At 41.5% G+C, this 23411-nt stretch overlaps 1 protein-coding gene across 15 annotated transcripts in view; it reads right to left on the reverse strand.

Moving 5' to 3' along the window:
* Positions 1 to 23411, reverse strand: part of kdm6bb (lysine (K)-specific demethylase 6B, b) — a 70202-nt gene that overhangs the window by 38574 nt on the left and 8217 nt on the right. For 3 of the 15 annotated variants that reach the window (XM_036594558.1, XM_036594560.1, XM_036594545.1), the window contains exon 1: positions 7795 to 7949. The gene's annotated coding sequence lies outside the window, so the exon portion shown is untranslated. Of the gene's footprint in view, positions 1 to 1905; positions 2429 to 2716; positions 2740 to 7709; positions 7951 to 19663; positions 19778 to 23411 lie in introns of those variants that run through there. The other 12 variants (XM_036594552.1, XM_036594555.1, XM_036594553.1 and 9 more) reach the window with 10 other exon arrangements.

Below are 23411 nucleotides of genomic sequence, written 5' to 3' on the forward strand. Positions count from 1 at the left end.
GGAGTAGGTTTTTTCCTTCTCCTGCAAAGTTACCATTTTGAAGATACAAGGTTTTCTTCCGACAACAGTGATATGCATGTTTTATTATGAAGAGAGCAAAATTAGTCTCATTTAACTGGATTTAGTGCCAAATACTGAATTAAAATCACTGTGTTCACAGTTTTGTGATAGTATTTTTTTAAAATGTAGCACTGCTGGCTCTTTTTTCTCTGTTCCAGCTGATCAGTTGGCTAAAAAATAAATATTGTGTACGTATCGAGTATCGTGAGAATTTCTAAGTATCACAAGTTTTAAAATATTATATCTTTGCCATATTGTTCACCTCTAATTTAGCCTCATGTCATAATTACAGCTCTGCACATTTCACATTTAAGTCGAATGATCGATTATTATTAGTCGATTAACTCAGATGAATAATCAGATATCAAAATATTCTCTTTTTTTTTGCAGCCCTAATCACATCTGTTATAATTTGTACTGCATCACACACTGCTGCACAGCATATGCTTTATTTGACGGCCTCCACAGCGCTGTTGTGAGATCATGATACACAGCCATAATAAGCCCACTTCCTGCCCGAGAGCATTCACTACAACACTGCTATCATATTACTAACACACACACACACACACACACACAGCTCTGAGTGCAGCAGCGCTCGTTTGCAGCTTTCTTTACATTTCCATACTGCTGTACGTGCTACACCGACACAGTCTGACTGTACCGCACAAAGACGAGTGCAAGAGAGGAGGAAAAACACTGAGAGAGGAAAACAGAGCGAGAAGAGAGAGAGAAAGAGAGACAGAGGGAAGAAGGTAGTCACATGCCGGTCTGCTGCAGAGCACAAAGGGAGTCTGACCAGCAGTGTGGCCTTAAAAAGGTTGTCTGTTGACAACACACTCTTTGTGTCATCACTACATTATATTGTAGTGCATTCTGTAGTATTATATAGTTAATGCTACAGGGATTCCTATAGGACAACTGGGACAATTGCTATAGTTTACTATGGGGAAATATATGCACTGCAGCAATAAACTACAGTAGTACTGTACACTATAGAAAGCATATGAGACAAACTGACCAATCAGAACATGCCTTTGTGCTAAAAAGCTGCCCCTGCAGCACGAGCAATCTATATGCCCATATATGGGTATACATGTCCCTTTAAGCATACAGTTTTAAAGGGCAAGTGCACCAATTTTTCAGAATTTTGGCACAATTAAACAGTTAAGTCAGAATTTTTCACTGTGGTGGTGACAGGAACCAAACGTCCACCTCTAAAAGCTCCCCTCACATGAAATACGCCGCCTGATGACATTGTTTTATGAAAGTTTTACAAGCTTCTGGCCTAAAATGCATTATGCATTATGTAATGTATGCATTTTTAGACCTCTTCATAGTGGAGGGATACACGCAGGGCGCTGTGAGGCAAAATAGTCCCCAAAGAAAACTTATTTTAAACACTACTTTACCATCATGAACACTACAAACAAAAGCTCGACACACAATGGTTTTGAATAGTAAATTAAATGCCTATGTTTATGTCATAGACGTCGGGTTCCTATCACCACCACTGTAAAGACACCTAAATTAGTATGTTTCACACAATTTCGCACGAAACCACTCTGAATGACTTTGTTCACAACAGTTATGCAGAAATGAAGCAGACAAAAAGCCAGCTTTTAAAGAAAAAGCCCAAAAAGCTGATGCTGCGAAAGATTAATTAAAAGCACCAATTAGCAATATGCAAATAGTCATGCTAATGAGTGGAGATTAGCTTCCGCTGACATGTTTGCTCGAGCTACTCCGAGACAATAACACGCCGACTGTGTTAAAAGTAGAGCAAAATGTTCAAAAATGTCAAAACAATGCGCTTCATTTGTTGTGAGCGTGAGCGGCTCTTACCTTTCAGGGGGGAGAGTCTCTGAGCTTCCGCGTATATACACAAACACATGCCTATCAGCAGCCTAGTGTCCCTTTAAACTGCCTACTATCCCTTTAAACTGCCTAGTGTCCCTTTAAACCCCAGTGTCCCTTTAAACAGCCCCCCTCACAGCCCACCCACACGCACACAACACAGATAGAGAGGTGGTCTTACTCAGAGACGGCTCTGACAGATAGGTGCGCCTGTATTGTCACGGAGACGAGCGCGGCCGGTCCATTCTTTCCTTTTTTTGTCCTCCTTTCTCGCTTCTCTTTCCCCTTTCACTCTCTATCTCTCCCCCCCTCCGCTCTCTCTCTCTCTCTCTCTCGCTCTCTCTTTCCCTCCTTCCCTCTCTCCCCCTCTTTCGCACTCCTGTTCGCTTTTACCCTCCAAGGAGACAGACAAAGAAAGGAAGGGAACGGCTTGGAAAGAGAAAGCAAAAAAAAAGAGAGAGAGAGTGAGTGAGAGAGAGAGAGAGAGAGAAATGCTGAGAGAAGAAAGCCCAGCCCCCTTTCACCAGCCAGTCTGCTTGCAGTTTTTTTTTCTATTTCTTTTTTTTCACCGTCCCCTGCAAGGCCCCTCCCCCCCCAGCCTTCCGTCACCTCTCCCCAGCAGCCTCGAATTCACCAACCCCTCTCTCTCTCTCTCTCTTTCTCTCTCCCTCTCTCTCTCTGTCTCTGTCTGCTTCACACCTTCCGAGTACAGTATGTGTTTCCTAGGCAACCGATGATACACTCCACTCCTGCAGCGTACAGACCAATCTGCCAGAAAGGCAGCAAACAAGGAGCTCACCTGGCAGACGGCGGGCACACAAACATAATTCACAGCTCCACGTCTATCATTTCCTCTGCAAACTTCCTCCTCTCCTCCTCGAGCTTGTTCACTCAGCTCTGCTAACCCCGCGTCGGCCGTGGCACTGCAGCGGGAGGGGAAGCTGCAGCGCTGCAGATGTGCATTAGTGATGGATTAACTCCTCAGTTCGCTCAGTCAGCACAGACATGTCAGTGCACATGCTGCTCTCCGGCGCGCTGCTCCTTCTGCAATCGCGCTTCCTAAACGACAGGGATCTACAAAATGGTCCCTGGAATCTCCAGGGTGGCACGCTTTCAGACGACATTTTTCCAGATCCCAGTTTTCCCGTTTTCTAGATCACTGTTTTCCTCTCTGCAGAGTTTTCTTTTTAGGTCGCATCTTTCCAGATCCCAGCTTTTCCAGATCCCAGTTTTCTTCTGGAAGCACACCTTTCTGAATCACAGCTTTACGTATAGCATCTTTCCACATCGCAGCTTTCTGGAATCACATCTTTCTGGATCATAGCTTTGCAAATCACAGCTTTACAGATCACATCTTCTCACACCACAGCGTTCTGGAATCACACCTTTCCGGTTCACAGTTCTCTTCTGGAATCAGGTCTTTTCCAGAATCACATCTTTCTGGATCATAGCTTTGCAAACCATATATCTTTCCAGGTCATGCCTTTTTGTATCACGTTTCTTAGTTATGATCTTTCCAGCTCTCATATTTCGGTATGATAGTTTTCATCTGGATCACATCTTTCTGGGTCACATCTTTCCACACCTCGGCTTTTCTGGAATCACACCTTTCCAGTTCGTATTTCTCTACTGGAATCAGTATCTTTCAGACTCATATCTTTCTGAATCATAGCTTTCCAAGTCACATTTTTACAGACCATATCTTTCTGGATCACATCTTTCCACACCACAGCTTTCTGGAATCACACCTTTCTGGATAAGAGATTTCCAATTCAAAGTTCTTTTCTGGAATCACATCATTCGTAATTTTAATCTTTCCAGATGATGTTTTCGTATCATTGTTTTCTTCTGGATCACAGCCTTCCAGAATCACATCTTTCCATATCAAAGTTTCCTTCTGGAATCACATCTTTCTGAATCAAAGTTTTCCGGATCACATCTTTCTAATCTACAGTCCAGATCACAGTTTTGTTCTGGAATCATATCTTTATGGATCACAGCTTTCTGGATCACATCTCTACCATTCACATCTTTCTCACTAATGTCTTTGCAGATCACATCTTTCTGGATCACAGCTTTCCAGATCACAGTCTTCTTCTGGATCTTGGCTTTCAGGATCACATCTTCACCCTAATGCCGTACCGTTCGTCTGTATATGCTGAATAAAAGGCTGAACCTTGAATGAATGGTGTTTGTGTTCTCTGCTTCCTATTATCCAGCCCAGTGGATCCATTCACGCCAACAGCAACAAACACTTCAGTCACTTCAGCTGAACACTGTTCACACAGAATGAAGAGCGAGTTCCAGCTCTTTTCTGTCTCTTGAATCAGCTCGTCCTGTCTGGTCCTCTTAGAGAAGCCAGTCAGGGAGAGTTTTCTGAAGCCATAGTTCAAAAAAGTAAAGTTTCCCTCACCCCACATGTAGTCGATCAGCCAGTTTGCGTCTTATAATTAATATAATTATAACTACACTAAAATCATCACTCGCCTCAAAGTGTGTGGAGATGTTACGTGATCTCGAATAGACTTAATTATGTGGTCTCTGACACTGTATTGTCAAAGAAAGACAAAAGTACTTCACATATCTAAAAACATTAGCCTTAAACCTGAATTTTGTCTGTACTTTTGTACATTTGGATCAATTTTTAAGCAAATTTTGGAAACCAAGCACATGTTGGCTGATCAGCTACATTAGAAATAAGGGGGAAAACTTATTATAAATGAGATTTTTCATCAAGCTATTTCATTAACCCCTTAAAATCCCAGGCATATTACACACTAAGGCTCATTATTCAATAACTACATGGACTTCAATGCAAACTAGCTGAGCTATTCTTAAGTTATAGAAGCGTGTAATAAAACTTGGGGCCAGCCGTCGGTCGCTGGCCATTTAAGGGGTTAATAAACGGTCTAATGAGTTTACTTGGCATAGTAAGACGCAGCAGATTGAAGCACTAGCTGTTCTCCAGCGAACCCCTGAGCCTTTAGTCACTCCAGGCTGAATACGCTGAGGCACAAAGCCACAGTCGCGGTGCGCTAATGACAGCTTCCTTCCAGCCACACTCTGCCACATGAGGTTGGGAAGTGTTTGGCTTGGCTGGTCAAGAGGATACTGCTGAACCTCCAATCCACCACCAAAACATAGAAAAACTCCCACCACTGCCGCCCACCCAGCGTGGCCCAACCATAATTAGGAGTAATGTCTCAATTTAAGGCAATGCTTCCTAATAATGAAGACGTTGAGTGAGCGTGTGTGGGTGAGCAGCAGACAGGCACTGTGGACTTACAGGGGGCGGAACTACACTGACTCAGACTAAACAGACTGGAGTGAGTGCTAATTTAACTTTAGCGCTGAGGCTAACCTTATGGAAACAGACTGAGGAAGCTATTCTGGCCGGTTCATTCATTAATCTCAGACAGGAATGCTGTTGTTTAGCCTAGTTTGGCTAATTTTGCTAACGTTGCATTGTGTTGTGTGATTCATTGTTGACAGACGGTCTGTAGCTTTTACTGTTTTCTTGTACTGAATGTCAATTTGCTTGTAGGTTTCTGTTGCTTTTTTCAACCTTTGACTTTAAAAATAAAACCTATTATTATTATTACTAGAATAATAACTTAAGGGGTGCAACAATTCACTAAATTCATTATTCTATTCATTACATTACAGTCACGTCTCAATTCCATACATTTTTCAACATAGCAACATTAAAGACTGGCTGAAAATGTGCTTTATGTTAATGTTACTGTTTCCATTTTTCAGTTTTTAGAGAATTCAACGTTATGAAAGTGCAATATTTGAAACACAAACTGAAAAAAGTGCTCTAGCCACAAGCTAATATGTTAGCCCCAAGCTAACACGGTATTGACAAGCTAACTATGCTAGTCATGATATAATAATACGTTATGATACGATGCAATGCATTTCACTACAATGCAATTCGATAGGTTGACTGTTATGTACCTACAAAACTGGTCTCACATCTACAAAGGCTAGCATGAGCCCAGAAATCTAATGCTCCAATCGTTAATTATGCTGACTCTGTATTAGGATAGCCCCCTATAGACACTCCACAGACATGCACATTATGAATAAATTAGCTGGTGAAATTATCGGTGTTACTATATGTCCACATTAGCTAGTCGCTAATGTTGCATCAAGTTTGTCTAATCGCCGCTCTTGTTGTGTGTGGGCATGTACACCAATCAGCTTCTTCTAACAAGGAAATATGAACAATGTAAGACATACGTATCAATATTTAGTTTAAAATATGAATAAAAATGTATACGTTTACAAGTTTGTATCAAATTTTGTGCGATCCTTTTAGGAATAGGAACAAAATGCAGGTAGGAACAAAAGGATTAGAGTGTTCAGCCTGGGGACCTCGGACCCCTGCGTCCATGATTGGTCCAAGGACCGAGGAATCTGAGCCAGTGATTTAGATTGTCGCGTCACCTCATTGCGAAAAGTTTAGAAAATACCTCAACTCGATTTGCCGCTTAAATCACAGCTATAAATCGCCTTCTACAGAAAACAACAGGCGCGCTGTTGCTCGCTGATAAGAACATATGGTTAGGTTAGTGATAAGTTTAGGATTATCATCAAGGCTAGTTTAGGACCAGGATTAGAGTTAAGACTGGGTTTGAGGTCAGGGAGTATCAGCTTTAAGGTTATGAATAATTAAAGCCACACTATGAAAGTTTTAGGGATTTGGAGACCTCTCTGGTGGAAACGTGTAACTGCACACAACGTGCTTATAGCATGGGTTGTGCTTCAGTCCCCTTCCCCGAGCGGATGAATCTGATGATTGAAAGAGAATCCAGTCTAAACTTGGTGAAGGAGCGTTTTCCGAGGATTTGAGTGAATTATCTACGATTGTCGTCACATCTTCATCAGTATAACGTTGATTCTGAGATAATATGAGACCTAAACATCGAGCCGGACCTTCTTTTTGAGCCTGTGCGTGTGATGTTATTGCGTAAAGCGTATGACGTGGTCCAAAAACTCCCGCCAAATCCAGCCCGACGCCTCTGACTTTTAAACGATTATTCCAGGCTTTACAGGGTGACTCGCGGCGGCGCACGCCCACCATTTTCATTCAAATTTAACAAAGATTTTTTAGTTAAATGCAAGATAAGCATCTACAAAGCATTTCCAGGGGAGTGGTAGCTTTTAAAGTACCAAAGGCTTACAGCTGGATTAGGACCCAAATAGACCAGCCCTGAATGCCTTTTCCCTTACGCGGCTCTGAGTGACGGATCCGGATGGAAATGAGCAGATATCATCGTCAACAATTGTGCAGGACTTTATTTTGGGCGCGCATATTTGGAGTGACATCCGAGTGGCTCGTAATAGAGTGGTAATTCACTGATAAATGTAGGTCAGTGCGAGGAGAGAAGCTTTGGCTTAAGCAGAATACAGATAGGCAGCATGAAGCCTCTCCTGGATGAGGACCGGCAAGTGCATCTCACACATACATGCATGCAAAACATACAAAAGGCAAGAATTAGGCAAGAATTATTCAAATGCATTGGCAAAGGCGATGAATTTGCTATGCAAACATTATTGCAGGTACAATTTTCACATTTATTAGCATTTAAAGGCTGAACCTTCAGTGACATTGCCAGCCTAAAGCATTCCTCCACAGTGGATTCCATGCATGCTCATAAATAACTGTTAGCAGTGTCAATAAATGGAGATGCCGGTCGCGTCGTATTGCAACCACAGACACACAAAGACATGCTAACAGACGCAGCACTGACACAATGCCGAGTGATGTATCATCCCATAAGTACCTATGCACAAACATGCAGTGTCCATTCAGATTATGCACAAAGAGATCAGCATGCATTCCTCTCGGCGAATCCTCCCTGCCCTCACCTTCTTCTTTCTCTCCTCCTCCCACGCTCTCTTCACTTTATCCCTTTTGTCCTCTCCTTTCCTCCTCTCCTCCGACGCTCTTTTTCCACACCTCTTGCTCCTTCGCTCCCTGCACCTATCCGCTCCCCTTCTCCTCTCTCCTCCTCTCCACTCCACTCCTCTCTTCTCCTCCCCCCCCTCTCTCTCTTCTCCTCTTTCCAGTGCAACAGACTCATCCACGTGCAGAGGCTGTGTGTGGGGGGGGGCGGAGCCTAATTAAACAGCCTCTGCATTCAGCTCGCACGTCTATCGTTGTTTTTGGGCCAATCGCTGAACAGAGGTCACTGCCGGTCAACGTAGGCCGGCCAATCGGGGCCAGAGGGAGGGAGGGAATTGTGTAAAGAAGGGAGTATGTATGTGTTTTGGAATAAGGCCAGCACACTGTGAGCTATTTTTAAACCTCCACAGTAGGGTGGCAAAAAAGACTCCATTTTCCACCCAGCAGAAAGTGGTACTTTGCAACGAGCAAAGCTTATTCGACTGCTAAAAAGTGCGAAAACGGAAGAGTTTATTCATAAATTTCAAATTCGTCCCGCAGCCATTCATGCCTTCGACCTCGGCGTCGCTCCACGCCTCCTACAAAAAGCAAATGGGACTGTTTTTGGTTTCTGAAACAAAGTAGGCGGTTTGGCAGGCGCTGCTTCGGCGAGGGCAACTTTGCTACTGCTACAGAGCTCTGGCCAAGGCTCTGCTAACAAAGACACATGAAATCTCTGCAGCCGGCCAGAACACAACACAATAGTGACACCTTCGATGCAGCGGCATGCAAAGCAGTCACTAAACCTCAGAGAGTTAAACACACAGCAGCAGAATTTATGCCACAGTTGCAGCAGCTCATAAATAAATCCCCACACTCTGAAGCTAATGCCCAACATTTGTCAATGTAGCTTGTCTTGCAGCTTCTAAAGAGGCTTTAAATCCCAGCCAAACTCTTATAAGACATTCATAAACATTTATTTCTTGGGCGCTTGTTGACATGCGTTGAATAGGTTAAGAAATAGACAGATGAATGCAACAATGACTGCATGCATTCAGGATGCATTTTTGATGCATTTCTTTGCACAACATTACACATGTTCATATATATGCATGCATGTGTTATGTATTGTTATATTTTGTAGGTGTTGCACTCTGTCGCACCAAAAACAGTCACAATAATACATTTACTCCACTAATTTCTTTGCCACCATCAAGGCACTTTCTTAGTTTGACCCTTCAAATTGAATATAGCTGATCAGGCTAACCCGGCCGGGCGACCAGGGTCCTTTCTGTGTGGAGTTTGCCTGTTCTCCCTGTGTCTGTGTGGGTTTCCTCCGGGTACTCCGGTTTCCTCCCACAGTCCAAAAACATGCAGTTTAGCTAATTGGACATGCTGAATTGCCCCTAGGTGTGAGTGTGTGAATGTGTATGTCTGTCTGTCTGCCCTGCGATGGACTGCCGACCTGTCCAGGGTGTATCCTGCGGTGGGATAGGCTCCAGCACCCCACTGCGACCCAGAAGCATAAGCGGTGTAGATGATGTATGTATGTACGTATGATCAGGCTAAAACCCAGCTGTACGTTGCTGCCCTCTGATTGAGGTTTTAAATGGCTTTTAAAGTGATACTTTCAGCACCGTTAGCAGACTACACTGGACAGTGCTTGCAGGGAAAATCTAATGGATATATCAATGAGCAGCAGACTAACAAAAGCAACAGCAACAAAGCTCCAGTTCCCCTCAAGAGCCACCACTAAAACAAGAATGCTCAACATTTGACAATGTAGCTCATCTTGCAGCTTCTAAAGCAGCTTTAAATCCCAGCCAGACTCTTATATGACATTTATAAACATTTACTTTTTTGGGCATTTGTTTCAACGTATTGAAAATGTTAAATGCAATAATGACTGCATGCTTTCAGTATTGCATTTTTGATGATTTTGCAGAACGTTACACATGTTTATGTTATCATATAAAATGTATTGCATTAAATATATTGCATGCATATGTTATGTATTGTTATATATGGTAGAGTTGTATTGCATTCTGTCGCACCAAAAAACATTAACTACATGTTCTATCTATCTATCTATCTATCTCTATCTATCTATCTATCTATCTATCTATCTATCTATCTACTAGGGCTTGTCAGAGTTATAGTGCGTAAATTCTATAAACTTGCATAAACTTCTTTAACATCATCGACACATTTTCTAAGTTTGACCTTTCAACACCTTCGTAGCAGAGCAGGCTAAAGTCCAGTTGTGGCTTGCAACTCTCTCATTCAGGTTTTAAATGACTTTTAAAGTGATACTTTCAGGACCTTCAGCAGACTACACTGGACAGTGATCGCAGGGGAAATATAATGGAAAAATCAATGAGCAGCAAACTAACAAAAGCGACAGCAATCTATCTACTAGAGCCGTCAAAGTTATAACGTGTTTACTGCACAATGGTAACACGTTACTCTCCTTTGCCCCATCCAGAGTCTTTATCCTTTGGTTCATGTGCAGTAGTTCAGGCTGAAGCCCAGTAGCAGTGCACTTTAGGTTGCTCTGATCGAATCTGTGATTGTAGCGCTCTCAATCACATACAACTTTTAAACGTCTTTTAAAGCAGGAGCTTTAAAGTCCTTTAGCAGGAGCAGCAAGAGAACTGCAGATAAATCAACCAGCAGCAAACTAACAAAAGTAGCAGCAGGTTGATGGAGCTCCAGTTCCCCTCGAGATCCTCCACTGTAACAAGAACCCACAAGCTATAGGAACTACAGTGAAAATACACTCATTGACTGTATATATATATATATATATATTTCAACAGACTACACTGGACAGTGCTCACAGGGGAAATATAGTGGATAAATCAATGAGCAGCAAACTAACAACAGCAACAGCAAGGTGGAGCTTCAGTTCCCCTCGAAGAATAAAAGAGAATTGAGTTCTGCATAATTGAGAGCCTCCACACAGGAAGCACTGCGGAGCTCCAGCAGTACTATTACTGCTTCTTTTTTGACCACAACCACCACGACAAGTGATTTAATAGCTTAAAGACTTCCTCTTCGAGCAAAGACACAGGCGTCCACACCATTATAGAAACTGGATAACGGGCTGAGGTGCTGGACGAGGTTGCATGACCTTCAGAGCTGGTCAGACAACCTCACCTTGATCACATCTGCATGGGTTCAGATTTTCCTTCCTCAAGACCAATAACTTAATAACTCAGCGTGGACAATCATGAAGTTAAAGAGGTTAATATTACACTTATTATTCTGTATCTACTACGAATTATTCATTCATTAGAACTTAAGGAGTTAAATGTAGAAAAGAGAAACGAGTAATACAGAGGAGAAAAAAGAGCAGGAGAGAAGATAAAAAGGAAAGAAAGGAGGAAAAGACAATTATTTTTGCATCAAACAAGGAGAGAGGATAAGAGAGGAAGTGAGAAGAGAAGAGAGAGGAGTTAAAGAAGAGAAAAGGACAGAAGAGAAAAGACCTAATATGCCATCATTTTGTATCAAACAAAAAGAGAAGAGCATAGATGAAAAGAAGAGAAGAGGACAGATGAAATAAGAGAAGAGGACAGAAGAGAAGAGACAAAAAGAGGAAAGAAGGGGAGAGACAAGAAGACAAGAGAAGAGAAGAGGACAGAAGAGAAGAGACGAGAAGAGAAAACAAAAGAAGAGACGAGAAGAGGACAGACGAGAAGAGACAAAAAGAGAAGAGGACAGAAGAGAAGAGGACAAAAGAGAAAAGAAGAGGACAGAAGAGAAGAGAAAAGAAGAGAGCAGAAGAGATGAAAAGAGAGTAGAAAAGAGAAGAGATGAAGAAAAGCATAGAAAAGAGAACAGAAGAGGAGAGAAGGTAAGAGAAGAAAAAAGAAGTATTATGTCACCATTATACGACTAATACACCCTTACTGCATTCAAAGAGAAGAGAAGAAAAACAGGAAGAAGAGGAGAGGAGAAGAGAGAAGGAAGAGCAGCAGAGAGAATAAACAGGGGAATAAAAGAGAATTGAGTTTTGCATAATTGAGTTTGTGTTTGGTCTGTGTTGACGGGTGTGGGGGGGTGGTTGAGTAGACTGTTCCGGCACAGCTGAGTAGCCCCAGCAGCTGAGAGACTGAGCATCAGACTGAGACCGGAGAAAGCAGTGCGGGTGGGGTGGGAGGGGGGTCCTTGTCTACGTGACGTTTTGCGCATAGCACCTACTGCAAGAGGAGAGAGAGAAAAGGACTCAAGCTCTCTCGCCCATCCACTCATCACTGACTGGAACGACTGGACTGCATAGAGACAGACAGCTCGGAAAAGAAGAGGAGAGGAGAGACAGACACGGATCAGCAGAGAGAGGGAGAGGGAGGGAGAGAGAGAGAGAGAGAGGGGAGAGAGAGAGAGAGAGAGAGAGAGAGAGAGAAAGATCTGACTGCCCATAGCAACAGCAGCCATACTGCTCTCTCTCCATTGGACGAGTGAGCAGCTCGCATGCTATCCCTATGTTGGCATTCCAGCCAATCAGATCAGCCGGCCTGCTGAGCTGCTCACCATGGTAACAGATCTACACACTCCAGTCAGTCAAACATGGATGGATCACATGAACACTGTTCTGCTGAAATCTGCACCCAGAAACATGCTGTTATCAGTAGTGCTGAGAGATATGGATCAAATGATTATTGCTATATTTCACAAATATATCACAGTATTATTGCTATTAATGCTATTAAAGTCAATGAGCCCATGTTTCCTGAGTGCTGCTTTTCTATACCAAAAGCATGTCTTGACAGAGCTCATGTTGTTTGGACTGTTCTTAAAGTTCTGCATAATTAAAGGGAACCTATTATGCTCATTTTCAACGTTCATAATTTTATTTACTAGAACAGATTTACACTTCAGTGTTTCAAAAACACACTATTTTCCTCATACTGTTCATCTCTATTCACCCTCCGTCTGAAACGCTTTGTTAGAGCTCCTGTGTCTTTAAGCCCCGCCTCCCGATGAGCCCAGTGTGCCCTGATTGGTCAGCTCGCCCACTCTGTTCTGATCAGTCAACTTCCAGAGCGGTTCCACCCCTCCACGTTCCACCCCTGTCCTGCAGTCTGCAGACAGACCCTTCTCTCCTGAGCAGCTGTAACTCCACTGTGGCTGTTTCTCCAGCGGCGTCAGTTCTGCTGTATCAGTTTGATCCAGAGTGGAATCTGAAAGTCCGGTCAGCGTCTTCTCCACATGCTACAGCACTGAACACACTCTTCCTCCTCCAGTAGCTGCTGTGCGCTGTGTGAGGGGGCCGAGCTCACCGGTAGGCGGGCAGTAAGGACTGTGTTATGAGATGATGTCATCTTGTAACAAAGGAAAAGGGCTGGAATTCCAACGAGGCGTTTCAGGCAGCTGAGAAAAGTGGGTTCTGTGGGAGAGAGTTTCTCCCTCTGGAGGGAACGCTGAGCTTTGTAGAACGTTTACATGAACAAAAAGATACATAACACACTAAAGGAAAGAGGAAAACTGGAGAAAAAGCATAAGAGATCCCTTTCAAATGTTTAAGATGTAAACAGTGTCATTCAGAGTGGTTTGGTGTGAAACGCTCTGTTCTAGAGAAACTTACCGAGTCAGAATTGTTCACAGTGGTGGTGATAGGAACCAGACGTCCACCTCTAAAAGCTCCCTCACAGAAAGTTACCACATGAAATGGTTATGAATTCACTGCCTGATGACCGAGACACTGTTTTATGATAGTTTTGCGAAGATTTTGGTCAAAAATCCATTCATGGTGGAGGGATACAAACTCAGAAGACTCGTGTAGGTACACTGGTGGTTTTGGACAGTAAATAAAATGTCTATATTTGTGTTGTAGTCATGGCGACCCCTGGTTCCTATCATCACCACTGTAAAGACATCTGAACCATTTCACACCAAACCACTCTGAATCCCTCTGTTTACATCTCACACTGAATTATGGAGGAATTTTGAAACATCTGTGGAATTACCTTTTACATTTTCAATACTGTGTGAGATTCATTGTTTTAGTATAGGGCAGTAGCACTCAGGAAGCAAAGACTCATTTCTTTAATGTTAACTCAAAGGAATAGTTTAACCGTTCATGCTAATGTGGCTAACAAAGAACAGACGCTAGTAACCACCAATTAGCGTGACCTGATTTGAATAATGTTGATTAGTGAGTATTTGCTTTCATTCATTGTAATGAACACTAGCACTATTTCCTTAATTGTAATAATATTTGGAAAATATTATGTTTTTCACTTTGATCACTATCATCAAGCACTAGCCTCGAATAAAAGCATCTGTCACACTGCAAAAATGATAATTGCATGTGAAAGCATCTTAAATGTAGGGAGTAAAAGGACCATTTTACTGAATTAGTCCAAACTGCAGTCCTACAGTAAAAACTATTTACAAAACAATTAAGTATTCAGACCTCAGACAGTTACAAGGTTTAAGTTATGATTTATTTAAACTCAAGGCATTAACAGAGATAGTGATAAGTTAAATATATCTATATATATCTATCTATATATATATATATATATATATATACATATATATATATATATATAAATAATCATCATTTATTGGATACTTTCTATTGGGAGGTGTCTGTCCCAAATCCTAACCCCTAAATTTACACTTGGGAAAATAATACTTAGATTTTTAAATTTTTTTTTTTCTTTTTGAAAAATGAAGCTGAGTAAGATTTATCCTCAGTTTACTTTTTAATAATAAAAAAAAATGTTCAGAAAATCCTGTTCCATGTTTTTATGTCACAGCCGAAACACAGAGTGTTAGTCTGTGGAAGTGAGGCTGCATCCCTGTCCCTCATGGCCACATGGTGAGCAGTTAGATCCCATTGTTTTGAAGTAAATGTGTCCCGAAGTCTGAAGATCAGTGTGGAACATTAAGAATTGTCACTAACGAAACAAAGATTTTCCAAAATTAAGCAAACTTTTTTGTGTTTTAATGAAAAATATGATGATTTAATGTGTGAACAGCTGTTCAAAGCTGTGTTTGCTAGTCCTTTACTAGGTAGCACTTTTGACTTCTGCTCAAAATGAGCTAAAATCGTCACCACCGAAATAGTCACTACTGAAACATTTGGTACAGTTTGGCTAGAGCTATGACTGTTCTGGAATGTTCAATCATTTGTTTTAATAAAATATACATAATGAAAGTATGGGGTCAGTCAAAGCAAAAGGATTTTAGTCCAAAATCATTTAAAAGTCACCAGAATCATCCATATCTAATATTACTCAGTATGAAACTGTTCTGTTAATAAGACTATTCTATTAATTTCTAGACATTTTTCTAGAATCTTTCTGCATTAAGTGATCTTACAAGTGAAAACCGGCACATAACTGAACTTCTGTCAAGCACTATTTCTTGGAAGAAGTAGAATTATTTACCAGTGCATTAAGATAATCAGTCCCACAATGAGAAATATTAGATATACTGCCATCACTTGCCGAGATTTCAAGTCTTGCAGTGCAAATGAATACCTGTAAATGTAAACGTAAACGCACTGCAGGAGTGCATATATATCTGGGTCAGTCGAGCGCCTCTAACTCGCACAAAAGCCTCTCTGTAGTGGGTGAAATTGGTCTCCTGGGATCGCACATCTGGAACACGGCTGGATGGGCTGTTCTGGTGGAGAGCACAACACATCTGTAGCTCCACATGCAGGCCGCTTTAAAAGCCTGGGCCTCTGAGAGTGCAGTTTAAATCAGTTTACGCTCTGATCAGCAGGAGGTGAGCAACGCTGAGTAAGAGAAATGCAACTCCCCCAATTAAAATTTCAGAAATTCATAATAATTTCAATGTAATTTAAGAGCTGTTTTGAATTTACTTGATTCAACTGTTTTGATCATTTCCTCACAAATGTAATGCTACATTTACCCACTATGTTAAATTCAGCAAATCTAACTATCTATCTATCTATCTATATATATATATGTCTGTCTATTAGTCTGACTCCCATTCTAAATCCCGCTTTGCAGCTCTAACAGCTTCCACTCTTCTGGGAAGCTTCTACAAGATGTTGGAAGAGTGTCTGTGGGAATTTCTGCCCATTCATCCAGAAGAGCATTTGTGAGGTCAGACACTGATGTTGGACGAGAGGGCCTGGCTCACAATCTCTGTTCTAGTTCATCCCAAAGGTGTGTGATGGGGTTGAGGTCAGGGCTCTGTGAGGGCCAGTCAAGTTCTTCCACACCAAACTCACCCAGCCAGTCATGCTGGAACAGGAAAGGTTCTTCCCCAAACTGTCCCACAAAGCTGGAAGTGTAAAATTGTCCAAAATGTCCTGGTGCTGAAGCATTAAGATTTCCCTTCACTGGAACTAAGGGTTCTAGACCAACCCCTGAAAAACAGCCCCATATCATCATCCCTCCTCCACCAAACTTTACAGCTGGCACAGTGCAGTCAGGCAGGTAACGTTCTCCTGGCATTCGCCAAACCCAGACTCGTCCATCAGACTGACAGATAGAGAAGCGTGATTGGTCACTCTACATAATGTGTTTCCACTGCTCCAGAGTCCAGTGGCGGCGCTTTACACCACTCCATCTGACGCTTGGCATTGTGCATTTTGATGTTAGCCTTGTGTGCAGCTGATCAGCCATAAAAACCCATTTTGTGAAGCTCCTAATGTGCAGTTCTTTTGCTGATGTTGCTTCCAGAGGCAGTTTGGAACTCTGCAGTGAGTGATTTAACAGGGGATGTGCATTGTGAGCTTCAGCACTCAGCGGCCCCACTGTGAGTTTACGTGGTCTATCGCTTCAAGACTGAGCTGTTGTTGCTCCTAAATACTTCCATTTCACAATAATAGCACTTACAGTAGTCAGGGGCAGATCTAGCAGGGCAGAAATTTCACAAACTGACTTGTGGCAGAGGTGGCGTCCTATGACAGAGCCATGTTTAAAGTCAATGAACTCTTCAGTACGACTCATTCTACTGCCAGTGTTTGTCTATTATAGCCGCAAGACTATGTGCTTAATTTTATCCTCCTGTTAGCAACGGGTGTGACTGAAACACCTGAACTCAATAATTAGGAGGAGTGTCCCAATACTTTTGTCCATATAGTGTATCTATACACCTGTCTGTCTGTCTATTCTCAGAAAAGAGAATGCATTGGACTGGCTTTTAAGATTTAAGATTTAAGATTCTTTAAGATTTTCCCATTGAGGCCCACTAATAACGATTTTTGTGGCTTTATGTACTTAAAAAAAGTAATAAATTTTCCAGCTTCTTTTCAATAACACAGGCTGTTATTGTGCCTTTAAGACTGCTACATGTAAATGATCTCTGTTCTGATTGGTTGCCCTGTATCGTGTCTCCTTCCAAAAAAAAGCAGTTCAGACTGAAACACACCTTATAACTTTGATTTGATATGTAAAAGCACTGGTTTCCATGACATGACAAAAACAAAAGTTCTTGTACTCGCTTTAAAAAATAAGCGATTTTTAAATGCATCGTTATTCTCTTTTCAAGATTCTCAATCAGCTCACAAAACATCATAACCATTTCGTATAAAGGCTCAGCGTCTGCTCTACTGTAAAATAAACTCGAGCTTCATAACGTGGGATACTCTTGGAGGAGGAAAGAAAGCGTAGCCTCTCACTAATGTTTGCATGTTTGCAGTAAGAAATTAGTCACAGTTTTTGTGAATATGAAGTAAAAGGTTTGAAACCATAGTTAAGATGTTACTGACTGAACAGGAGTAACTGTAAAACTGCAACACGCAAAGAAAAAAACACATTACTTGAATATCTATTAGGCTACGTTTACGCAGCAGGTAAAAGTGGCCCAAATCTGATTTTCTCACCAAATCTGATTTTTTGGTTTGGCTGTTCACATTATCTTTTAAATGTGATCTGAATGCAACAGACAAATGTGATCAGTCTGAACAGATCAGCTCCTAAACTGAGCCGCATGCGCAAAAGAACAGCGCTTCACGCGGCTCATCCGGAGGTAAACAATCATGATGGCCAGCGAATGCCAGTCGCTCCTGGAGGATCAGCTTCATCTTCACCAGCATCACATTATGACGTTCCAGTGGTTGACAGCTGGACTCATCACCGAGAATGTGTTCAGCTTGCCGTAAAAAGGGGCGCGGTCACTTCTTTGGTTCGTGTCTTCGGATTTTTTAAACTGTTATTTGGCGCTGCAGCCTCGGTCTCCTCCGGCCACATTCAGCCGTTTCGTTCGAAACCTCTTCGAATGCGGAGCGGCTGCGATAAGTCTCTTCTAATTTTTTGTACAGAAACATCAGCCTAAATGTTTCTGAGCAGCGCGAAATGCTGACGAATGTCGAGTTGGATTGACGTAAAATTCGGATCAGATACGTATCAGATTTCAGTGCCACATATGAAAGCGTCTCAAATCGGAATTGAAAATGTCAGATTCAGTGTGTTCATCTGTTTACACAAACACACATCTGTGTCACACCTGCTGTGTAAACGTAGCCATAAGAAGCTGCAAATGTCCACAGTGAAGCTAGAACTGCTAGAACTGCCCTTCGTACAGCCTTCACGCTAAAAACGTGTTAAAAACCAACACGTTCTGTCTCTGACCAGACACATCAGTGTGTTCAGTAGGAGACAAATAATTTTGAATGACTTTTAACACAAAATGTGTTGAAATTAGGGAAGCAACAGTATGCGGTATGTTTCTGAACCGTTCGGTACGCCCCCTACACACTGTTAAACTTGAGAGGTCAGTTCAACTCAAAATGATATACTAACTGATTACATGGCTTTTCCTGAGTTGACTCAACTTGAGGACACAAAAGTTCACCCAACTCAAACTTCTTAATTGAGTTATTTATACTCAATGTCCCCACCAGCCAGGACTCTTTCCATCACACAGTCCTGCTAGACATTTTCCTCTTGGGTACTCAATTACGGATGGCTGTGGCATCGCTAGGGCTCAAACTCACACCCTCCTGTTGGGGTGACGGCTTAATCCACTGCACCACTCAGGAACACATGAAGCAGCTCAGATATTGTGTCTACAAATGTTTAAAACAAGAAAATATTTGTTGTATTAACTTTAAAGCATGGCATCGTCTCATGTGGTGTAGCTGTTTACTAATTCGTCCCAACATCAGGAGGTTGTGAGTTTAAATCCCAGCAACACCACAGCTGTCCATAATCCGTAAGCCCAAGAGATAAATATGCCAGATGGGACTGTGTGATAGAAAGGTTTGTTTATCTAACTGAGATGCAGAGCTAGAAACAGTAGTTGGGAGAAATTTTGACTCAGCTAAGAAGTTTGAGCTCCTCAAGTTGAGTCCACTCAAGAAAACCCATGTAATCAGTTACTATATCATTTTAAGTTGAGCTGACTTCTCATTTTATACAGTGCAGTTCAATACGCATGTGAACCGAGGTATTATAATACGCCTGCTATTTTCCTGTAACTTCCCAAACCTGCTTATTGCACTGCAGACTACATGCATGTTGTACATTCAGATCCCCAGAACACCTCTGCCAGTCAGACCTTTCATGTGAAAATGAAGTATACATTTGAATGAAGTAAAATCAACGTACTAATTTTTAGTGTATTGAATGTAAGAGAATGTTGTGTATTGATCATAGTGTTTGCATTTTACTGACATTTTGATTTATAAACATAGTCTTATAAACGTTTTATAGATGTTTAGTACTTCACAGTCAATCACTTCTGCTCAATAAACATCAAGTTCTATGGCAGCGCTGCAAAATCATCAATACTGATCAACAGCACGGCTGCTTTCAGCCCATACATGTACAACTCAGCAACAATGAACACGAAACACCACCATCACCTCCTGTCTGTGACCAAAGGGCTACTGTTGGTCAGGCTGCCTATAAAACCCACCTCCCCTTTGAGCTGATTGGCTCCTCCGGCCATCCGTCTTCCTCATGTCTGTCAGACAGACTGAACCTTCTGACCAAAACCACACATGACATCATGATCCACACAGTCCACCATCTGCAGCAGAGAGAGAGAGAGAGAGAGAGAGAGAGAGAGAGAGAGACAGAGAGAGACAGAGAGAAATAGAGAAATAGAGAAAGGAAAGAGATACAAAGGAAGAAACAGAGAAAGAATAAGATGAAGAGAGAGGGAGAGATATAGAGATAGAGAGAGGAAGAAAGAGAGAAAGAATAAGAGATAAAGAGAGAGGGAGAGAAAGAGAGGGAGAAATATAGAGATAGAGAGAGAAAGAGAGAGGGTAAGAGAGAGAGAGAGAGAAAAATTAAGAGAGAAATACAAAGAAAAATAGAGAGATATATAAATAGGCAAAGAGAGAGAGAAAAATAGGGAAATAAAGGAGAGAGAAAAAATATATATGGAGAGAAATAGAGAAATGAAAAATGAAAGAGAGAGAAATTTATAGAGAGAAATAAAGAGAGAGAGGATTGGAGAGGGGGTAGAGAGGGAGAGAGAGAGCAATAGAGAGAAAAATAGAGAGGAGAAATAGGGAGATAAAGGAGAGAGAGAAATAGGAGGGATAGAAAGGGACAAATAGAAAAAGAAAAGAGAAAGAGAGACAGAGAGAAATAGAGAAGTAGAAGAAGGAGAGATAAAGGTAGAGAGGGAGAGAGGCAGATAAAGAGAAAGAGAGAAATGTAGAGAAGTAGAAAAAGAAGAGAGAGACAGAGAAGGATAGAAAAGGAAGAAAAAGAGAAAATAAGAGATAAAGAGAGAGTGAGAGATATAGAGATAGAGAAAGGAAGAGGGAGAGAAAGAGAGAAAATAGAGAGAGAAATACATATATAGAGACAGAGAAATAAAAAAGGAGACAGAGAGAGAAATAGAGAGGGGGGAAGAAATAGAGAGAGGAAAAGGAGAGAGAGAGAGAAATAGAGGAGGCAGAGAAGGACAGAAAGAGAGAGAGTATCATATATTATCCATCATATACCTCAATGGTTTGCTAAATATCATTTTGTTCTTATTTAGTTATTAAATTTCCCTTTTTTACTCTCTATTTCTCTCCCTCTCTCTCTCCTTTTTTATTTCTCTGTTTCTCTGTCTCTATATATGTATTTCTCTCTCTATTTTCTCTCTTTCTCTCCCTCTTCCACTTTATTGTTATCAAGCAATATTATATTTAATATTGTTGAGCCAGTGAAGCTGTTCTGAGCTGGTCTGAACTGGGCCGGGTTTCCTGAAAGCATCTCAGCGCAAAGGTGGCTCTTCATCACTTTGAACACTCTCTCTACTAGGCTTAACACTTCTTTAAGAAATTAACACCGAGGTGCTTTTGGGAAACTGGCTCCTGAATAGTAACGAGAGAGAGAGAGAGAGAGAGAGGTGTGATGGGAGGTGTCATCTCCGCTGTTCTCAGTAGTGCTGAATGGAGTCTCCTTACAGAGCTGCCAAGACAATATAATCACAGCAAACAGCTGTAGCGTTACTGACGTTTAAACGGGTGAAGCAGAGGTGTAAATCTCTGACTGTCTCACTGTCGCTCATGATTTCACTTCTGACACGCATCGTTAAATCTCAGATTTCGTCATCACTTCAGAATTATATTTAAAAATACACTGATTACACAGACGTGACATTCCAGTGCTCTGATATTCACACAGCAGCGGAATTCAACAAAACAATACACCAAGCTTTATTTTTGTTTTTGGGCCTTTACTTTTGAAAATAACCCAAGAATTTTAATTTTGTTTTTAGGTAGTGTCCTGAGGCAGGATGCCACTAATCCAGGGGTTGACAACCCAAATGTTAAGAAGAGCCATTTTGTCTTTCAATAAAAAATCAAACCACCTTGGAAGCCACACTTTATGTCCATTTTACCATCTTGGCTGTAAATATGTCTCAGTATGTGCTGATGTACTGAATAAGAATAAGATAAAAAATATAATCTAAATGAAAACACAGACTTACTTTGCTCTGCTTTAAGCTTTAGTTCAGCTATAGCTGCTTTTCTCTCATCTCCGGCAGGAAACTTTTCTGCAAAAGTAGAACAGTTTCTCGTAAAATGTCTCTTAATGTTCGACTTTTACAAAGCTGAAGTCGTTTCTCATTCACCAGCTTCTTGTTCGAGTTTTCCCGTTCCACCTTAAATGGCGCCAGAATTTAACTGCTGCACTATTTACGGTGGAAAACTCAAACGAGACTCTGACTTCAGATTTGTGACTTTTTAGTGTTTGTCAGTTTCTCTTGCAGATTAAACGTATCAGGAAACCAGCTGGAGTGATTATAAACACAAATAAGTCCATTCATCTCCAAATTATCGATGTTTGTTTTAAATCTCTCTCTTTGACTTTTCATTGGCTACTAGCTAGGCGAGATTCTTGTCCAGTTGCTATGGTGACCAGCAGTCTGCGCTGATCTTCAGGGTTAAAGGGTGAATTAGCAGTTCTACATTAACTCCAGAGTTTAAGACCATTTACTGTTAAACTGTGTTGAACGATCAGCAGAGCTTTATTTTACTGTAAAGGAGGATTATTTTATTTTTACCTACAAATCTGATTCTGCTGTGGAGCCACAACAGGGCAGTAAAAGAGCCGCATGTTGCTGACCCCTGACCTAAGTAGAGTCTGAAGTGAATGTTTGTAAAAAAATGCCTCTGAGGTTCCTCGGATCCTCCGTTTCTTGAAAGAAGAGTAGATCAGTGGTCACCAGCCCTGGTCCTGGAGATCTACCTTCCTGGAGGGTCTACGTTCAACCACATCCTGACACACTTGCTTCAGCTAATCAACGACTTCACTAGTCCCTGATTGGCTGGATCAGAAGCTTTAGTGTTAGAAACCATAAAAAGTTTCTGCTGGTAACCACTAGATGGCGCTAGATCGTGAGCTGCCTCAGTCCCTACAATCTCAGAACATTGTGTGCTATTTTGCTACGGCTTCCAGGTTGAACGATATGTTTTGCCCAAACATTGTTTTGTAAAGGGCTTTGAGGTACATTTGATAGGTGTGTCAGGATGTTACCCAATCAGCATCGCTGTGTTTATAAACCCTGCCGTATTAAAAAGCCAGTGAACACAATGGTTTCTAATAAAGTCCTCTGCAAATGCGGCCGCTGCAGCTTGGTGTTGTCAACAGTTGAAGACTTTAGAAGATGTATTTTGAAGCATTAAACACGTATTTAAGCTCGTTTCATCAGCCCAAAAAATATTCAAAAAGGGCACCACTAATGGCTTTTTCAGCTGCCATAGTTGTAACACTTGAGTAACACAACAGAGTGTTTAACACACCACCGTTTCCATTTATATAAACGTTTTGTTATATTTTATTGGGGTTGAACACAGTCCAGGTTACATATCATGAAAGCATGCGTGTGCTAGCCATCCCAGATTCCATGCAGACTGCACTGCAGTGCCTACAGTTAAAAGAATGCCTTGATATGAGAGTCTATCAGAGCAATCTGGACTGAAATCACCCAAAAGGGACGGTACTGTATGGAACACAACGGCAGGACAAACTGTCCAGAAGAGGGGTATTTAATTAAAATTAAGTAAAATCCAGTTAGAGAAAATTTTCTCTAGCAAAGGTCCAGAACATCATAATGTCTTGCATCATGATTCAGTGCCATATACTGTTTACTGAAGTAGCCTAGCAGGTATATCAACATCTTATGTGGTCAACGACCGAATGTCAAATCAAAT

Source organism: Colossoma macropomum, unplaced genomic scaffold (assembly GCF_904425465.1).
Source record: "Colossoma macropomum unplaced genomic scaffold, Colossoma_macropomum, whole genome shotgun sequence".
In the NCBI taxonomy this organism is placed as follows: Eukaryota; Metazoa; Chordata; class Actinopteri; order Characiformes; family Serrasalmidae; genus Colossoma; species Colossoma macropomum.